The following is a 16629-nucleotide window of genomic DNA, read 5'->3' as shown; positions in this document are numbered from 1 at the left end:
AAAACTAACCAGTATGCATTGTGCATCGATTGCTGGTGATCGAATCTGCGCAGGCCTGGCTCATCTCGAATGAACCTGTTGTTAATGTACCTCCATGCTCTGAACCCCCATAGAAGAAGAAGAAGTAGGAAAAAGTATCATGTGGCGATGCTGGCCAGGTATTGCGGAGCCTCCCGCAAAAAAACAAAAAACTAAAGCAAAAGAACCTGCTGAGGCTGAGATTTTACCGACCAGCGATCAAGAGACGGAAGTTAATGTTGCTGTTGCTGCTGCTGCTGCTCCTGCCGCCACCACCCCCAGTCTCATCCACTGGCAGCATTAAGAGACTTGACTTTTTTTCCTTTAAATTATTAATTATTTGGTTGGCTGGTAAAATATCTGCCTGGCTGGTAAAAAATTTCAATTACCAGAAAAAGTTAGTTTTGGACCCTGAACCTCAGTGTGTCTGGGTAAACTAAATGAAATGAAATAATGAGTTAACAGTATTAGAAAAATTGATATTAGATGCTAACTTTAAGACTTTTACAGTTTTTATGTCAGTATCAGTGGTTTGAGCTGTCCTCAGATCAGTCCACTCCTCCTCTTTCTCCTCCTCCACTCTCCTCGGTGTGTGTTCAGACTCAGATCTGAACCTGATCTTCTATTCTGTTGTAGTCCAATCTCTTTGTGTCCCAGTTCTCAGAGAAACCTGCACCTGTCCCAAAATGCCTCTGGATAAAGATTACAAGGAGAGTCCCTGCCTCCTCAACTAGCGCCACTCCTAACAGCTCTTCTTCTCTTCTTTGCAGACACATAAACAGAGGATTTAATCAGGACTGGAACAATACTTGGAGTCTGGACCTCTTCTTCTCTTCCTGGATTCGGACATTTCTCCCTCACTGATCGGCTGTCCTGTGAAACTGGCGGTGATTGGACAGCCCTGGATTCAAGGTAAGAGTCATTTTTATTTTTTGTAGACTAAAAACAGCATCTTAATGTTTTTTATATTTTTGGGGATAATTCTTTTTCTGTTCTTTATTTTTTCGAGAAACACATTGTGCAGGTTTTTTCATCATTTTAAAATACAAATTAAGGGCTCCTTGTAATCTTATTCTGACATTAATTAGTAATCTCAAATGGATTGCAATAATTGTGTGGATTAAGGACAATTTAAGCATTTGATGTCTTATAAACTTCCTTCATGCATTCAAAAACCCATTCAAAAGTTATTAAAATACAGTCCATTAATTTATATATAATATAAACCTTTTAAATACCCGAATATTTATCAAACCTGGAAATTCTTACTGTATGAGCCACAAAATCCATCATAAGCTACAAACCAGCCCGATTTAGATTAATGTGTTTGGTTTGTGTTCAGGAGTAAAATAAGGAACCACTCAAGGTTTTTTTAAAGGATTGTTGTTAAACATTATTTTCCTTTCGTTTTTTATCTTTTATTTTCCAAATAATTATTTTTTAATGTAACATTTCATCAGTAAATCACATCCATGAAGGCTTCAGATGTTACAAGATAAAACAGTAATCAAACAACAAAAGTGCCAGACATGAAACAGACAGAGTGCGAAAATGTGAAAAGATTTAGATTTCACGATTTAGACTGCACAGGAAAACAAACAGTGTTCCTCTGTGAAATATTTGCTCTGACAGTCTGACCTGCTTCCTGTGTTCAGGTTAAAACTAATCTTATCATACAAATGGAGAGTTTCAGTTTCAAGTTTTACAGGAAATTTATTTTTAATGGTTTTTCAAAACAAAATGACCCAAGAATCTGGTCAAAATAATGCTCACTTTTTTTTTTCTTGATAGATGTAATTCTTGAGTTTATTCTGAGTTCAGTCCAGGAAATAGTCCCTGGAATTGAGACAAGTGTTGGATTTCTCAGACAAACTTTAGCTCATGTTTTAATGAAACTGCGTGTTTGTGTGTTTGTGTGTGTGTGTGTGTGTGTGTGTGTGTGTGTGTGTGTGTGTGTGTGCGCGCGTGTGCGTGTGCGTGTGTGTGACATAATGAATTGCAGTGAGAAAAAATAGTAAACACTGGAGGATGTGTACAGTGTGTGTGCGCCCCAGTGTTTGTGTTAGTGTGTGTGTCTCTCTTTATGTGTGTGTGTGTGTGTGTGTGTGTGTGTGTGTCTGTGTGTGTCTGTGTGTGTGTCTGTGTGTTTTGGAGTTTTCCCAGTTTGCCTCGGGGCCATGCAAGAATCCCACGGGAAAAGTTGAGGTTAAAGACCTGATTGAACTTGAAAACACACACAGACTCACATTTGATACTGTTCTGGATAAGAGATAAGAGCCGCTCCTAAACACACACACACACACACACACACAGACACACACAGACACAGACACACACACACACACACACACACACACACACACACACAGATCAGAGCTGATGTTCATAAAGTATCAGCAGTGTAAGATTGGATGAATTTGCATGTTTCTGCTGTAGCTGCTGATATGTTGTTCTAACTAAACAGAATTCAGTATATCTAGACTGTAGGGCTGGGTGATAAATCAATTTTATTGATTAATTCGAATTTGTAGTTTAGGTCGATTTGTTTTAATGAAAATCGAGTTTCTCTTTAACATCTGCCACCGATACTCCCCGCTGGGCTCCCGTAGTTCAGAGTGGGCTTACCCATCCCCCCACGCTTGATACACAAACAACATGGCAGCGAGCGGGGAAGAACTTGTTCCCAAGAAAGAGACATGACATGCTGCTGTGTTGTGCTACAGACTGTTTAAGTGCTGGAATTTGTTACTTACGTGACAATGCCTGAACGCAACACAGGTTCCACTCCATAGACTCTCGGTGTCTCAAGGACACATTGGAAAGTGTAAATTATGAAGTTTCTGTCAATATTTTTTTCACACTTGTTTGATAAAAACTCAGGTGGAGACATCAATCCAAATAAATGACATATTTATCTAAATCCTGCCAAGCTCCACCGGCGCAGGTTTCATTGAGGAGGCCCCGCCCTCGCTTCCAGCAAATCGTGTATTGTGCAAAGCATTGTGGGGATTTTATACCCGCGGAGGATCCACACATGCATCCTTCGAATTTCTCTGAAGGAAATGGAAATATTCCACATTTGAATAAATTTCAGTCTCTGTATACCCAACAGAACAGAAAATGTGAGAAAATTGTGGAAACAATGGATTAAAAATGGAGTTTCAAGAGTTGCTAGCCGTACACAAAACTGTGACCTTAAAGAAATATCATGATATTGCAAGGTGTGTTTATGCTTCTGTGCAGGCAACAGCCGTGGCTGGAGGCATCATGTTTCAGGTTGTCCATCCATCCATCTGGCCCATTTTGGTGAATACCATATCTCAAGAACACCTTCAGGGAATTTACGCAAATTTGGCATAAACATCCAGCGCTCAACTGATTAGATTTTGGCGGTTGAAAGTAAAAGTCAGTGTGACTTCAAAAAACTTGTTTTTGGCCTTAGTTCAAGAATTCATACTCTAATACTGACAAAATTTCACATGAATGTTTAATAGAGTATAATGTAGTGAAGTAATGATATTTTGATATTTTATATCCAAAAGGTCAACTTGACTGTGACATCATAATGTTTTGCAAAAACACTTTTCTGTCCATTATTCAACATCATATCTCAGGAACAGAAGGGGAGACATTTGGTCAAATATTGAATTGGTGACACTTATCTCAAAACTGTGTTGATTTTATAGATCTTCTGTATGTGAAGCATTCGTGTTTTAGAATATGTAGCTTCTTAACAGCAACGTCCATATTTGAAGCGTCTTCTACTATCATGGCTACATATGAGTCTGGACAGATATCGACGTTAACTGTAACTGTAACTTGACTGGTTTGTGGAGGCATACATCAGTGTAGAGGTAATTGTTGTTGATGATATACTGTGGCTTTGGGGGTACTTGATTTTTCTTTTCTCTAACTGTATTTATTTATATTTATTTATCATTGTGATTTTTTTCTCTATTCCCTATTTATGTTTCTTTTCTATGCACCAAAACACCAAGGCAAGTCTTTTATCTGAAAACTTACCAGACCTAAAGTTTAGGAATAAATCAAATTCTGTCTCTGAAAATGTTTAATAATTACTAAATTTCACCAGTTTTACAATCGCTGCATTGGCCCCCCGTGTGTTTCAGGATCGATTTTAAGGTTCTTTTATTAGTTTTTAAATGTCTTAATGGTCTTGGGCCATCTTATTTATCTGACCTGCTTTTATCATATCAACCCTCGCGGATCCTGAGGTCCTCTGGCACCGGCCTTTTAATTGTTCCAAAAGTGAGAACAAAAACCCACGGGGAGGCTGCATTCAGCCATTATGGCCCTCACTTATGGAACAGCCTGCCGGAGAGCATCAGGACTGCAGAGACTGTTGATGTTTTTAAAAAGAGGCTCAAGACTCACCTTTTTAATTTAGCTTTTAACTGATTTCTTTTACTCTTTTAATTCTTCTATTATATGTTCTTTTTACTTTCTAATGCTTTTAAATGATTTATTTTTAAATCTTTACGCATTTTAGTCTCTAAATCTTAATTTATTTATTATTATTATTAATATTATTTTAATCTTTAACTCTTTAATTTTTCCTAATCTCCACACCATGTGTGGAGTCCACCCCGGTCTGTCTGGTCGGGGTGGTCTCTGTGGCGGCACTTCCTGTGGCTGTGGGCTGTAGCGCCTCTCAGTGTGGATGGGAGGTAACTCAAACCAGAGAAAGAGGGGTAACTCTAACCTGTTTCAGAGAGAGAGGTAACTTAAGCTCTCGGACAGTTACCGTAGTAACAGACTCTATGAACCTAACCTGGTCGGGACCAGGTTTTTCTCAATGAACTCAATTTCAATTTCAATTCAATTTTCAATTTTATTTATACAGCCCAATATCACAAATCACAATTTGCCTCACAAGGATTTACAGCATACGACATCCCTCTGTCCTTATGACCCTCGCAGCGGATAAGGAAAAACTCCCCAAAAAAACCCCTTTAACGGGGAAAAAAACCCGGTAGAAACCTCAGGAAGAGCAACTGAGGAGGGATCCCTCTTTCAGGACGGACAGACGTGCAATAGATGTCGTACAGAACAGATCAGCATAACAAATTAACAGTAATCCACATGACACAATGAGAGAGAGAGAGAGAGAGAGAGAGAGAGAGAGAGAGAGATGCAGGTAATGACAGTAGCTTACAACAACATTATTGAAAGTAATAATATTATAGTTATAGTTCTGGCTACTGTGGTACAATATGTTGAAAGTGTGTATTAATATCTGGCAGTATACATGTGTGACAATAGTCATATGTGTATAATAACAGTAGAAGTATGACTAATGACTAATGATGGCAGCAGCAGGAGGCATCTGGCAGGACCACGGCAGCAGCACAACCACACACGTCACGCTGTCCAGGCACCGCTGCGATATGAGTTAATCTGAGAGACAGTGGAGCACAAAGGCTCCGGAGAAGAAGCCGAGTTAGTGACATCCAGAATGGCCGAGTTAGCAAGATGCAGTAATAGAATGAGAGAGAGAGAGAGAGAGAGAGAGAGAGAGAGAGAGAGAGAGAAGAAGAAGAAGAGAAGGTGCCCGGTGTATTATAGGGGGGTCCTCCGGCAGACTAGGCCTAAGTCAGCCTAACTAGGGGCTGGTACAGGGCAAGCCTGAGCCAGCCCTAACTATAAGCTTTATCAAAGAGGAAAGTCTTAAGTCTAGTCTTAAATGTGAAGACGGTGTCTGCCTCCCGGACCGCAACAGGAAGATGATTCCACAGGAGAGGAGCCTGATAGCTAAAGGCTCTGGCTCCTGATCTACTTTTGGAGACTTGAGGGACCACGAGTAACCGTGCGTTCTCAGAGCGCAGTGTTCTGGTGGGATAATAAGGCACTATGAGCTCTCTAAGATATGACGGAGCTTGACCATTTAGAGCTTTATAAGTTAACAGTAGGATTTTAAATTCAATTCTGGATTTTACAGGGAGCCAGTGCAGAGAAGCTAAAACAGGAGAAATATGATCATGTTTCTTAGTTCCTGTTAGTACACGTGCTGCTGCATTCTGAATTAGCTGGAGAGTTTTTAAGGACTTACTAGAGCTACCTGATAACAGAGGGTTACAGTAATCCAGCCTAGAGGTAACAAAAGCGTGGACCAATTTTTCTGCATCTTTTCGGGTCAGGATAGGCCTAATTTTCGCAATATTACGCAGATGAAAAAATGCAGTCCGTGAGGTTTGTTTTAAATGAGAATTAAAAGACAAATCTTGATCAAATATTACTCCGAGGTTTCTTACGGTAGTGCTACAGGCCAGAGCAATGCCATCAAGAGAAACTATGTCATCAGATAAAGAGTCTCTGAGTTGTTTGGGGCCAAGAACAATAACTTCAGTTTTGTCTGAATTTAACATCAGGAAATTGGTGCTCATCCAAGTTTTTATGTCCTTAAGGCAATTATGGAGTTTAGTTAATTGATTACTTTCTTCTGGCTTCATCGATAAATACAACTGAGTATCATCCGCATAACAATGGAAATTTATAGAGTGATTTCTAATGATGTTACCTAAAGGAAGCATATTTAAAAGGAGAAGTGCGCATGCGCCACGGTGTATGCAGCCTGTTCCAGCCGCTCCTGCTTACTTTAACTTTGTTTTTCTACTTTTTTCCTCTCTTCTTTATCTTACTTGTTCTGTTTTTACTTTAGTTATTTATTAAGCTACGTCCTCTCGAATCATGCTTGTGTGGAGAGTTTTTGTTGCTTTCCTTGTGGTAGAATCGCTCCTTTTACTCTGCCACTTGACCGTCGCTCAGCAACACCGCATTGTTTACTCCAGGGATCAGCTGATGGAGCTGAAGCCGGCCGGCTTGGCTACGGTGAGGGAGGATATCCCTGCTGAACTTTGGAGGAAAACACACCGGGGTTGCAGAGGGAAAAGATCGCTACGGCGGCGGAAAGGAGCGAAACACCGGAGACTTATGGAGAGGAAGACATTCAAGCCGTGTCTCCCATCTATCATCATGGGCAACGTGAGATCACTGGGGAATAAGATGGACGAGCTTACAGCGCTAACCCGGAGTCATCAGGAATACCGGGAGTGTAGCCTGATGATTTTCTCGGAGTCATGGCTACACACGGATGTTCCTGACCACAATGTTTCCACCGTGGGTTTCCACACTGTCCGGGCTGACAGGGACTGCACTAAGAGCGGTAAGCGTAAAGGAGGTGGGCTTGCTGTTTACGTGAACAACAGGTGGTGCAATCCTGGTCACATCACAGTCAAAGACCGCATCTGCAGCCCGGTTATTGAACTGTTAGCTGTGGGCCTCCGTCCTTACTATTTACCCTGTGAATTCTCACATGCTATTGTAGTGGCTGCTTATATCCCCCCGTCCGCTAACCCCACGTCGGCATGTGACGTCATCCACTCTACAATAGCCGGACTACAGACTGCACACCCGAGTGCTCTCATTATAATCTCGGGTGACTTCAACCATGTCTCTATTAAAAAGACACTCCCGAAATTCACCCAGTATGTGACCTGTAAAACCAGAGAGGAGAAGAGCCTGGACCTGCTGTATGCTAATGTAAAGGACGCATACACCTCCACGTCCCTTCCCCCGCTGGGTAGATCAGATCACAACTTGGTGCTTCTCACCTCCTGCTATGTGCCTCTAGTGAAGAGGCTGCCTGTGACATGGTCAGAGGACTGCTATGAGACACTGCAGGGCTGTTTTGAGGTGACTGACTGGAATGTACTCTGTGAGCCACATGGAGAGGACATTGATGGGCTTACTGAGTGCATTACAGACTACATTAATTTCTGTGTGGACGGCATTGTCCCAGCAAGGACTGTGCGGTGTTACCCAAATAACAAGCCTTGGGTAACAAAGGACATCAAAGCCATACTCAACCTGAAGAAAAGGGCTTTCAGAGGTGGCAACAGGGAGGAGCTGAGGGACATTCAGAGGGAGCTGAGTGCAAAGATCAATGAGGCTAAGGACGGCTACAGGAGGAAGCTGGAGAGGAAACTCCAGCAGAATAACATGAGCGAGGTCTGGAGTGGTTTGAGGACCATCACCGGTTACAGACCAACTAGCAGTGGAGCTGATGGTAGTGTGGCTAGGGCCAATGAGTTAAATCTGTTCTTCAATAGGTTTGACACTGCAGCCCCGGCCGCTGTTGGCTCTCCTGCTGACTGTCTCCAGCCACCACCGCTTCTGACCCCCCCTCCTCCTCCTCCTGATAGCACCTCATCCAACTTGGTGAGCCCCTCACACCCATCCCCCACTCCTCACACCTCCTCTGGCTCCCATGCTACCTGCCCTCCTCTCACTTTGGACTTCAACTCTCCCCCTCCTCAACCTGCACTCTTTACACCTCTACATGTTAGGAGACAGCTGAGCAAACTCCCCGCTGGTAAGGCTGCAGGCCCTGATGGTGTCAGCCCACGGGTTCTCAGAGCCTGCGCCGAACAACTCTGTGGAGTGCTTCATCGTGTCTTCAAAATGAGCCTGAGCCTCCAGAGGGTCCCTGTGATATGGAAGACGTCCTGCCTCGTTCCAGTGCCAAAGACGCCGCAGCCCAGCGGTCTCGGACTACCGACCGGTGGCACTGACGTCACATATCATGAAGACCCTGGAGAGACTCGTCCTTGAGCAGCTCAGGCCTATGGTCAGGCCGCACCTGGATCCCCTCCAGTTCGCCTACCAGCCCCGGATTGGAGTTGAGGATGCCCTCATTTACCTGCTGAACCGCATCTACGCCCACCTGGACAAGCCGGGGAGCACTGTCAGGGTCACGTTCTTTGACTTCTCCAGTGCTTTCAATACCATCAGGCCTGCTTTACTGGGTGACAAGCTGACGGCGATGCTGGTGAATCCCCCCCTTGTGTCCTGGATTGTGGATTACCTCACTGGCCGACCACAGCACGCGTGCGCTTACGGCACTGTGTGTCAGACACAGTGGTCAGCAATACCGGGCTCCACAAGGTACTGTCCTCTCTCCTTTCCTCTTCACCCTTTACACCACGTACTTCAGCTACCAGACAGAGTCTTGTCATCTTCAGAAGTTTTCTGATGACTCTGCTATAGTTGGATGTATCAGCAAGGGTGAGGAGGCTGAATACAGGGCTGTGGTGAATAACTTTGTCTCATGGTGTGAGCTGAACCACCTGCAGCTCAACACAACAAAGACAAAAGAGCTGGTGGTGGATCTGAGGAGAACGAGGACACCAGTGACCCCAGTTTCCATCCTGGGGCATAACGTGGACATTGTAGAACACTACAAGTACCTGGGTGTGTTCATAGACAATAAACTGGACTGGACTAAGAACACTGAAGTCCTTTACAAGAAGGGACAGAGCCGCCTCTATTTTCTGAGGAGGCTCCGCTCCTTTAACATCTGCCGGACTATGCTGAGGATGTTTTATGAGTCTGTGGTGGCCAGTGCTATTCTGTTTGCTGTGGTGTGCTGGGGCAGCAGACTGAGAGTAGCCGATGCCAACAGACTCAACAAGCTGATCAGAAAGGCCAGTGACGTTGTGGGGGTGCAGCTGGACCCTTTGACAGCAGTGTCAGACAGGAGGTTGCTGTCAAAGGTGCGGGCGATACTTCAGCATGGCTCTCACCCTCTCCACAACGCTCTGGTCGAACTGAGGAGCACCTCCAGCCAGAGACTGATTGCTCCTAAATGCACCACTGAGCGCCACAGGAAGTCATTCTTACCTGTGGCCATTAAACTATACAACTCCTCCCTTTGATTATCGGACTCATTTGGCTATTTATAAAACAAAACACACAATATAATTACTCATTCTTATTTCATTTATAACGCTACAACCTTTTCATTGTATATTGTATATATTTCAGATTGTCTACTTTACTATTTTTATTATTTATTTCACTTTATTGTCTACTTTAATATTTTATTTTATGTTAATGTCTACTTTAATATTTTATCTTATTCTATTTTATTCTAATGTCTACTTTAATATTTTATTTTATGTTAATGTCTACTTTAATATTTTATTTTATTTTATTTTATTTTAATGTCTACTTTAATATTTATTTTATTTATTTCATTGGCTATTTTAGTATCTTATTTATATCTTCATCTTTATCTCTTGTTTCCTTTCATACTGTATTTCTATTTCTACTTTGCACGGAGCATTGGAACAAAAACAATTTCCCCCCGGGGATTAATAAAGTATTCTGAATCTGAATCTGAATATAGAGTAAATAGGATTGGTCCAAGCACAGAACCTTGCGGAACTCCAAAACAAACTTTGGTACGTAAGGACGATTCATTATGAACGTGAACAAACTGAAAACGATCAGATAAATAAGATTTAAACCAGCTTAGTGTAGAACCTTTTAGGCCAATTAAGTGATCCAGTCTCTGCAGTAGAATTTGATGGTCAATAGTGTCAAACGCCACACTAAGATCTAATAAAACAAGTACAGAGACAAGTCCTTTGTCCGAAGCAATCAGAAGGTCATTTGTAATTTTAACTAGTGCTGTCTCAGTGCTATGATACACTCTAAATCCTGACTGAAATTCCTCAAATAAATTATTATCATGAAGAAAATCACACAGCTGGTCTGCGACTACTTTCTCAAGGATCTTTGACATAAAGGGAAGATTAGATATTGGTCTATAGTTGGCTAACACCTCTGGATCCAGGGTGGGCTTTTTTAGTAGAGGTTTAATTACAGCTACCTTAAAAGACTGTGGTACATAGCCTGTTAATAAGGATATATTGATCATATCTAATATATGAGTGTTAACTAAAGGAAAGACCTCCTTAAGTAGCCTAGTTGGGATGGGGTCTAAGAGACACGTTGATGATTTGGATGAAGAAATCACTACAGTCAATTCTTGAAGAGAAATTGGGGAGAAGCAATCTAAATATATATTAGGTTTTACAGCTGTGTTTGAGGTTAGATAGGTACTATCTGAGGACAGGAGGTCATGAATTTTGCCTCTAATAGTTAGAATTTTGTCATTAAAAAAGCTCATAAAATCATTACTGCTAAGGGCTAAAGGAATACAAGGCTCAATAGAGCTTTGACTCTCAGTCAGCCTGGCTACAGTGCTGAAAAGAAACCTGGGGTTGTTCTTATTGTCTTCTATTAATGCTGAGTAATAGTTTGCTCTGGCATTGCGGAGGCCCCTCTTATAAGTTTTGAGACTGTCTGCCCAGATTAAACGAGATTCTTCCAGTTTGGCTAATCGCCAATTCCTTTCAAACCTTCGCGATATTTGTTTTAACTTACGGGTTTGAGAGTTATACCAAGGAATTTTCTTTGCTTTTAACTTCTTTTTAAGAGGAGCTACAGAGTCAAGTGTTGTTACTTGAGCGAGCCTACGGCGCTATCGACAAAATGATCAAAGTCGGTAAGGGAAACCTCTGTTACTGAGGGACTTGGTATTGAATTTAATGACGGAGTAATCTTTTCCTTAAATTTTGCGACAGCACTATCTGATAAACATCTACTATAGTAACTGTTGCTGAGTGGTGTGTGATCGAGTAAAAAGAAATCAAAAGTAATCAGATAATGACCCGATAGCGAGGGATTCTGTGGAAAGACTTTTAGGTTATCAATTTCAATTCCATACGTCAGAACTAGATCGAGGGTATGGTTAAAACAGTGAGTGGGTTCATGTACACCCTGACTGAAGCCAGTGGAGTCTAATAATGAGATAAACGCGGTAGCCAGGGAGTCATTATCAACGTCGACATGAATGTTAAAATCGCCTACAATAATAACTTTATCTGATTTAAGAACTAAACTGGATAAAAACTCTGAGCATTCAGATACAAATTCAGAATACGAGCCAGGAGCACGGTACACTATAACAAATAAAAGTGGCTGCGAGGTTTTCCAGGTCGGATGTAAAAGACTAAGAACGAGGCTTTCAAATGAATTATAATCTAGTTTAGGTTTAGGGCTGATTAACAGACTAGAGTTAAAAATGGCTGCAACTCCCCCTCCTTGGCCGCTGCCTCGAGGAATGTGGGTATTATTATGACTGGGAGGAGTGGACTCATTTAGACTGACATATTCATCTGGACACAGCCAGGTTTCAGTGAGACTGAGTAAATCAATATGATTATCTGATATTAATTTGTTTACTAACACTGCTTTAGACGATAGAGACCTGATATTTAACAGTCCGCATTTAATTCTCCTGTTTTGTCTTTCTGTCACAGAAGAGGTTTTAATTTTTATGAGGTTGTTATGCACAACTCCTCTTTGTTTAATTTTAGATTTAAATAATTTAGGTGGTCGGGGGACAGACACCGTTTGTATAAAACTATGAAAACTATGGCTGGGTAACTGAACTAGAAGCTCAGAGAGGCGTATAGGACTGCGACTCTGAGTCCTGGTCTCAACTCTGGGTTGTCAGGGATTTAAATTACTAATAAAGTTTGCCAGGTTTCTAGAAATAAGAGCAGCTCCATCCAAAGTGGGATGAATGCCGTCTCTCCTCATAAGACCAGGTTTTCCCCAGAAAGTATGCCAATTATTAACGAAACCCACATCGTTTGCTGGACACCACTTGGACAGCCAGCGATTAAATGATGACATGCGGCTAAACATGTCATCACTGGTCAGATTTGGGAGGGGTCCAGAGAAAACTACGGAGTCCGACATCATTTTTGCATATTCACACACCGAGGCAATATTAATTTTAGTGACCTCCGATTGGCGTAACCGGGTGTCGTTGCCGCCGACGTGAATAACAATCTTACTGAATCTACGTTTAGCTTTAGCCAGCAGTTTTAAATTTGATTCTATGTCGCCCGCTCTGGCCCCAGGGATACACTTGACTATGGTCGCTGGTGTTGCTAACTTCACGTTTCTCAGAATAGAGCTGCCAATAACCAGAGTTTTATCCTCAGCGGGTGTGTCGCTGAGTGGGGAAAAGCGGTTGGAAACGTGAACAGGCTGGTGGTGAGCCGTGGGCTTCGGCTTGGAGCTGTGCTTCTGGCGAACCGTAACCCAACCTCCCGGCTGAACGGGAGTTACCGGAGGACAGTTAGCAGAGGCTAAGGCTATGCTATGTGGCTCCGCACCGGCTACAGGGGGCTGGCTAACTACCGCAGCTACTGAATGGTTTTCCATGGTGCGGAGCCGCGCTTCTAATTCACTAAGCCTCGCCTCCAACGCAGCAAATAAGCTAGACTTATTACAATTACCACTGTCGCTAAAGGAGGCAGAGGCATAACTGAACATTTGGCAGCTCATGGGGCGGCTGTGGCTCAGAGGTAGAGCGGGTCGTCCACCAATCGAAAGATCAGCGGTTCGATCCCAGGCTCCTCCAGGCTGCATGTCGAAGTATCCTTGAGCAAGATACTGAACCCCAAATTGCTCCCGATGGCTGTTCCATCGGTGTGTGAGTGTGTTAAAAACTGAGTAGCAGGTGGCACCTTGTATGGTAGCCTCGGCCACCAGTGTATGAATGTGTGTGTGAATGGGTGAACGTGACTCGTAGTGTAAAAAGCGCTTTGAGTGGTCACTAGATGACTAGAAAGGCGCTATACAAATGCAGGTCCATTTACCATTTACCACACCGAGCAACAGAGAGCAGAGGGAGAAGCCATCACTAACTGTAAAGCTAATGTAGCTACCAAGGCTGGTAATGTGCAAACAACAGCTAAGAGATGAGCGAGAAAGTCGTAGAAAGGAGGAGAGCTATAAGTGCTTAAACAGAACCAGTGTGGGTTAAGACTTGAAGTAGACGTTAAAGCAACGTTAAAGCAACTGAAGTGAGAAAGCAGGCTAGTAGAATCCACCAGAGCTTTCCTCATTCATTCATTCAGTCAGCAGCCGAGTTTTGGCGTAGCCTAGTTCTGCCGTCTGTCTTTTAAAAAAATCATTTAAAAAATCAGAGTCAGTATATTAGAAGTCCATTAGGCACAGGAGGTGGCGACTTTTTTCACGAACATGGCATGTCCTTTTGATAACGATCCTGTGGATGAAGGTGCAGCATTACTGCGCAGAGAATTAAATATTCGTCGGGAGATGGTTATCAGACCACGCATAGATGTTCTAGCATTTCCACACAATTATCTTTTTGAGCGGTACCGTTTCACGTCACAGTCCATCATCTACATACACAACCTAATCCGTCCTTACATTTGCAACATTACCAATCGTAGTCATGCTCTCACATCCCAGCAGATATTGTGTGTTGCGCTGCATTTCTTTGCAAATGGAAGTTTTTTGTACAATGTCGGAGATGCTGAGCACTTGAGTAAGGCAACTGTATGCAGGGCGGTCAGAAAAGTGTGCTCGTTTTACGGGCATCTGCCTTCTTTCTGTTGGCTGAGTAGAAGTCTGTGTTAATTTAAATAGGCTTAATTATTTAACAGAACATGATATAGATGAGAAGACATTTATGTGTGTAAAAACAGCATTATGTTGGGGATAAAACAACTGCACAGTCAAACAGCCACTTAATATTTACTTTACAATGTAAAACACGATTAAAATAAGGTACCCCCATGAGATTATGCCGAGGTCTTACCTGTTTGAACAATGGTTTTATACTTCATCCTAAACTGCTGCCAAGTGCGCTTCTTCCCCGCGGGATTGCAGCTAAATGAAATAAATTAATAGGCTACCATTCAAGCAGTTTTCCCCTGTAATAATATTCTGATTGCAAAGGACTACATTTAAACTTCCCCTCTCTTTTGCAGCTGCAGCGGTGTTGCACTTCTTTTTGTAAACGTGTGCAAACGTGTGTATGAGCGCATTAAGATTTCTAATTCTAGTGGGGTGAAAAACGCAGCCCTCTTCCCCGTTGCCATGGTGACTCGTCGAATCGGGGCTCCATTGATGCTGGCTTTTTATAGTTGTGGTGCACGCGCTTAACTCCAGGTGAAACTACTCCGAGTTGATTAAACTGATTTAAATCAGCTGTTCTGGAACCAGAAACTCAGAGTTTCCTATCTCAGAGTAGATCAACTCAGAGTTCAGGATTAGACTCAGAGTTTGTTGAACCTGCTTTGTGAAACGGACCCCTGGTTCCTCAGTGCCCAGCCATGTTATTGACTATATTGACTGTGTGTGTGTGTGTGTGTGTGTGTGTGTGTTTATATGTGGGGGTGGGAGGGGCGGGTTTTCAATATGTATGTATTATTTTTGTTTGTTTTTATTCTGTGAAGCACTTTGTGCTGCATTTTTAATGTATGAAAAGTGCTGTACAAATAAAGTTTGATTGATTGATTGAAATGTCACAATAAAGCGTACTGCCAGTTGCTGCTGCTGACTGATGTCTTCCACAACACTTAAGTCACATCTTTTGACTCAGTGATGTCTTCCAGTTTTCAGTGTGTCACTGTATAAATTAGCATATTAATGAGGAAAAAAAACTTGTAGTGAAAACAAGTGAAATCCATTAATATGTACGGTTGATATGATTAGCAGTGATGGGAGAGTTCTGTTCCCATGGGAATGTTTGCTAATCAGCACATTAATTAACTTATTTAACGAGCTTATTAGCATAACAGGTTGTGAGTGTGATACATCATCAGCTGCTTCTGGTTCCTCTAGACAGATAATGGGACACTTCATATGATAATAGGTGTGTTTCGCATGATGTCTCTCACCTGAGAGAGTGGGTATGTGTGCTCCTATTTTCTATCTTTGTGAGGACCACTTTAAGTTTATGGCCAGAAAATATACCTGAACATTTTAAGTAGAAGTATTGTTTCTTATCTTATAGTACTTTAATACTCTGAAATTGTTTTTGAAATGTGTCAAGAAATTATTGATTTTTCTTGAAAACTGAGGACATTATTACAGGAAAGTATTACTGCCATACATTAGAAAGAAAATTAATAGATTTTTTGTTTTTTTCACTTTGCGATCTAAAAATAAAGTTAAAACGTTGAGAATAAAGTGGAAATGGTGAAAGTAAATCAGAGGAGAATTTTTTTCCCCCGCATTTCGACAATAAAGTCAGAATGTTAATAGTAAAGTTATAATGTCAAGATTAAGTCTACATGTTGAGAATAAAGTTGAAATGACAAGAGTTAAGTCAAACTTTAAGAATGAGCACAAGGCTTAGGAAGAAAAATAAATCAGAGGAGGGTGTTTTTTTTGTTTGTTTGTTTGTTTGTTTGTTTGTTGTTTTAAGTTGAATTTTGGATAGAGTCCAAATGTTGAGATTAAAGTTGATATGTCAAAAATAAAAACAAATTCTGTCTTGTGATTAGGGCTGCCCCCTAATAGTCGACCAAACGTTAGTTGAACAGAAAGGTCATTAGTCGGCAAGAATTCATAGGTCATTTCAATCAATCAATCAAACTTTATTCATATAGCAGTTTTCATACATTAAAAATGCAGCACAAAGTGCTTCACAAAATAAAAACATACAACAAAAATACTAAAAATATTGAAAAACCGCCCCTCCCACCCCCACATATAAACACACACACACACAGTCAATATAGTCAATATAGTAACATGGCTGGGCACTGAGGAACCAGGTAAGGGAAGAACCACCAACGTACCTGAGGGATCTCCAGGACGGCATCCCCACGGGCAGACTGGGCACACCTCTCAGTGTGGAGGCCCCCCATGAGGAAACACTGGAGCTAAAAACTAAATACTAAAAGGCAATAT

General features: G+C 41.9%; 1 protein-coding gene across 2 annotated transcripts in view; it reads left to right on the top strand.

The window, feature by feature from the left end:
- The window catches only part of LOC125904249 (semaphorin-6D-like), a 514236-nt gene that overhangs the window by 74181 nt on the left and 423426 nt on the right, over positions 1-16629 (top strand). For both annotated transcript variants that reach the window (XM_049601535.1, XM_049601534.1), the window contains exon 2: positions 789-930. The gene's annotated coding sequence lies outside the window, so the exon portion shown is untranslated. The remainder of the gene's footprint in view (positions 1-788; positions 931-16629) is intronic.

The sequence above is a fragment of the Epinephelus fuscoguttatus genome, linkage group LG17 (assembly GCF_011397635.1).
Source record: "Epinephelus fuscoguttatus linkage group LG17, E.fuscoguttatus.final_Chr_v1".
In the NCBI taxonomy this organism is placed as follows: domain Eukaryota; kingdom Metazoa; phylum Chordata; class Actinopteri; order Perciformes; family Serranidae; genus Epinephelus; species Epinephelus fuscoguttatus.
Note: the sequence above shows the minus strand (reverse complement) of the source record. Positions and strands in the feature narration are given on the sequence as shown.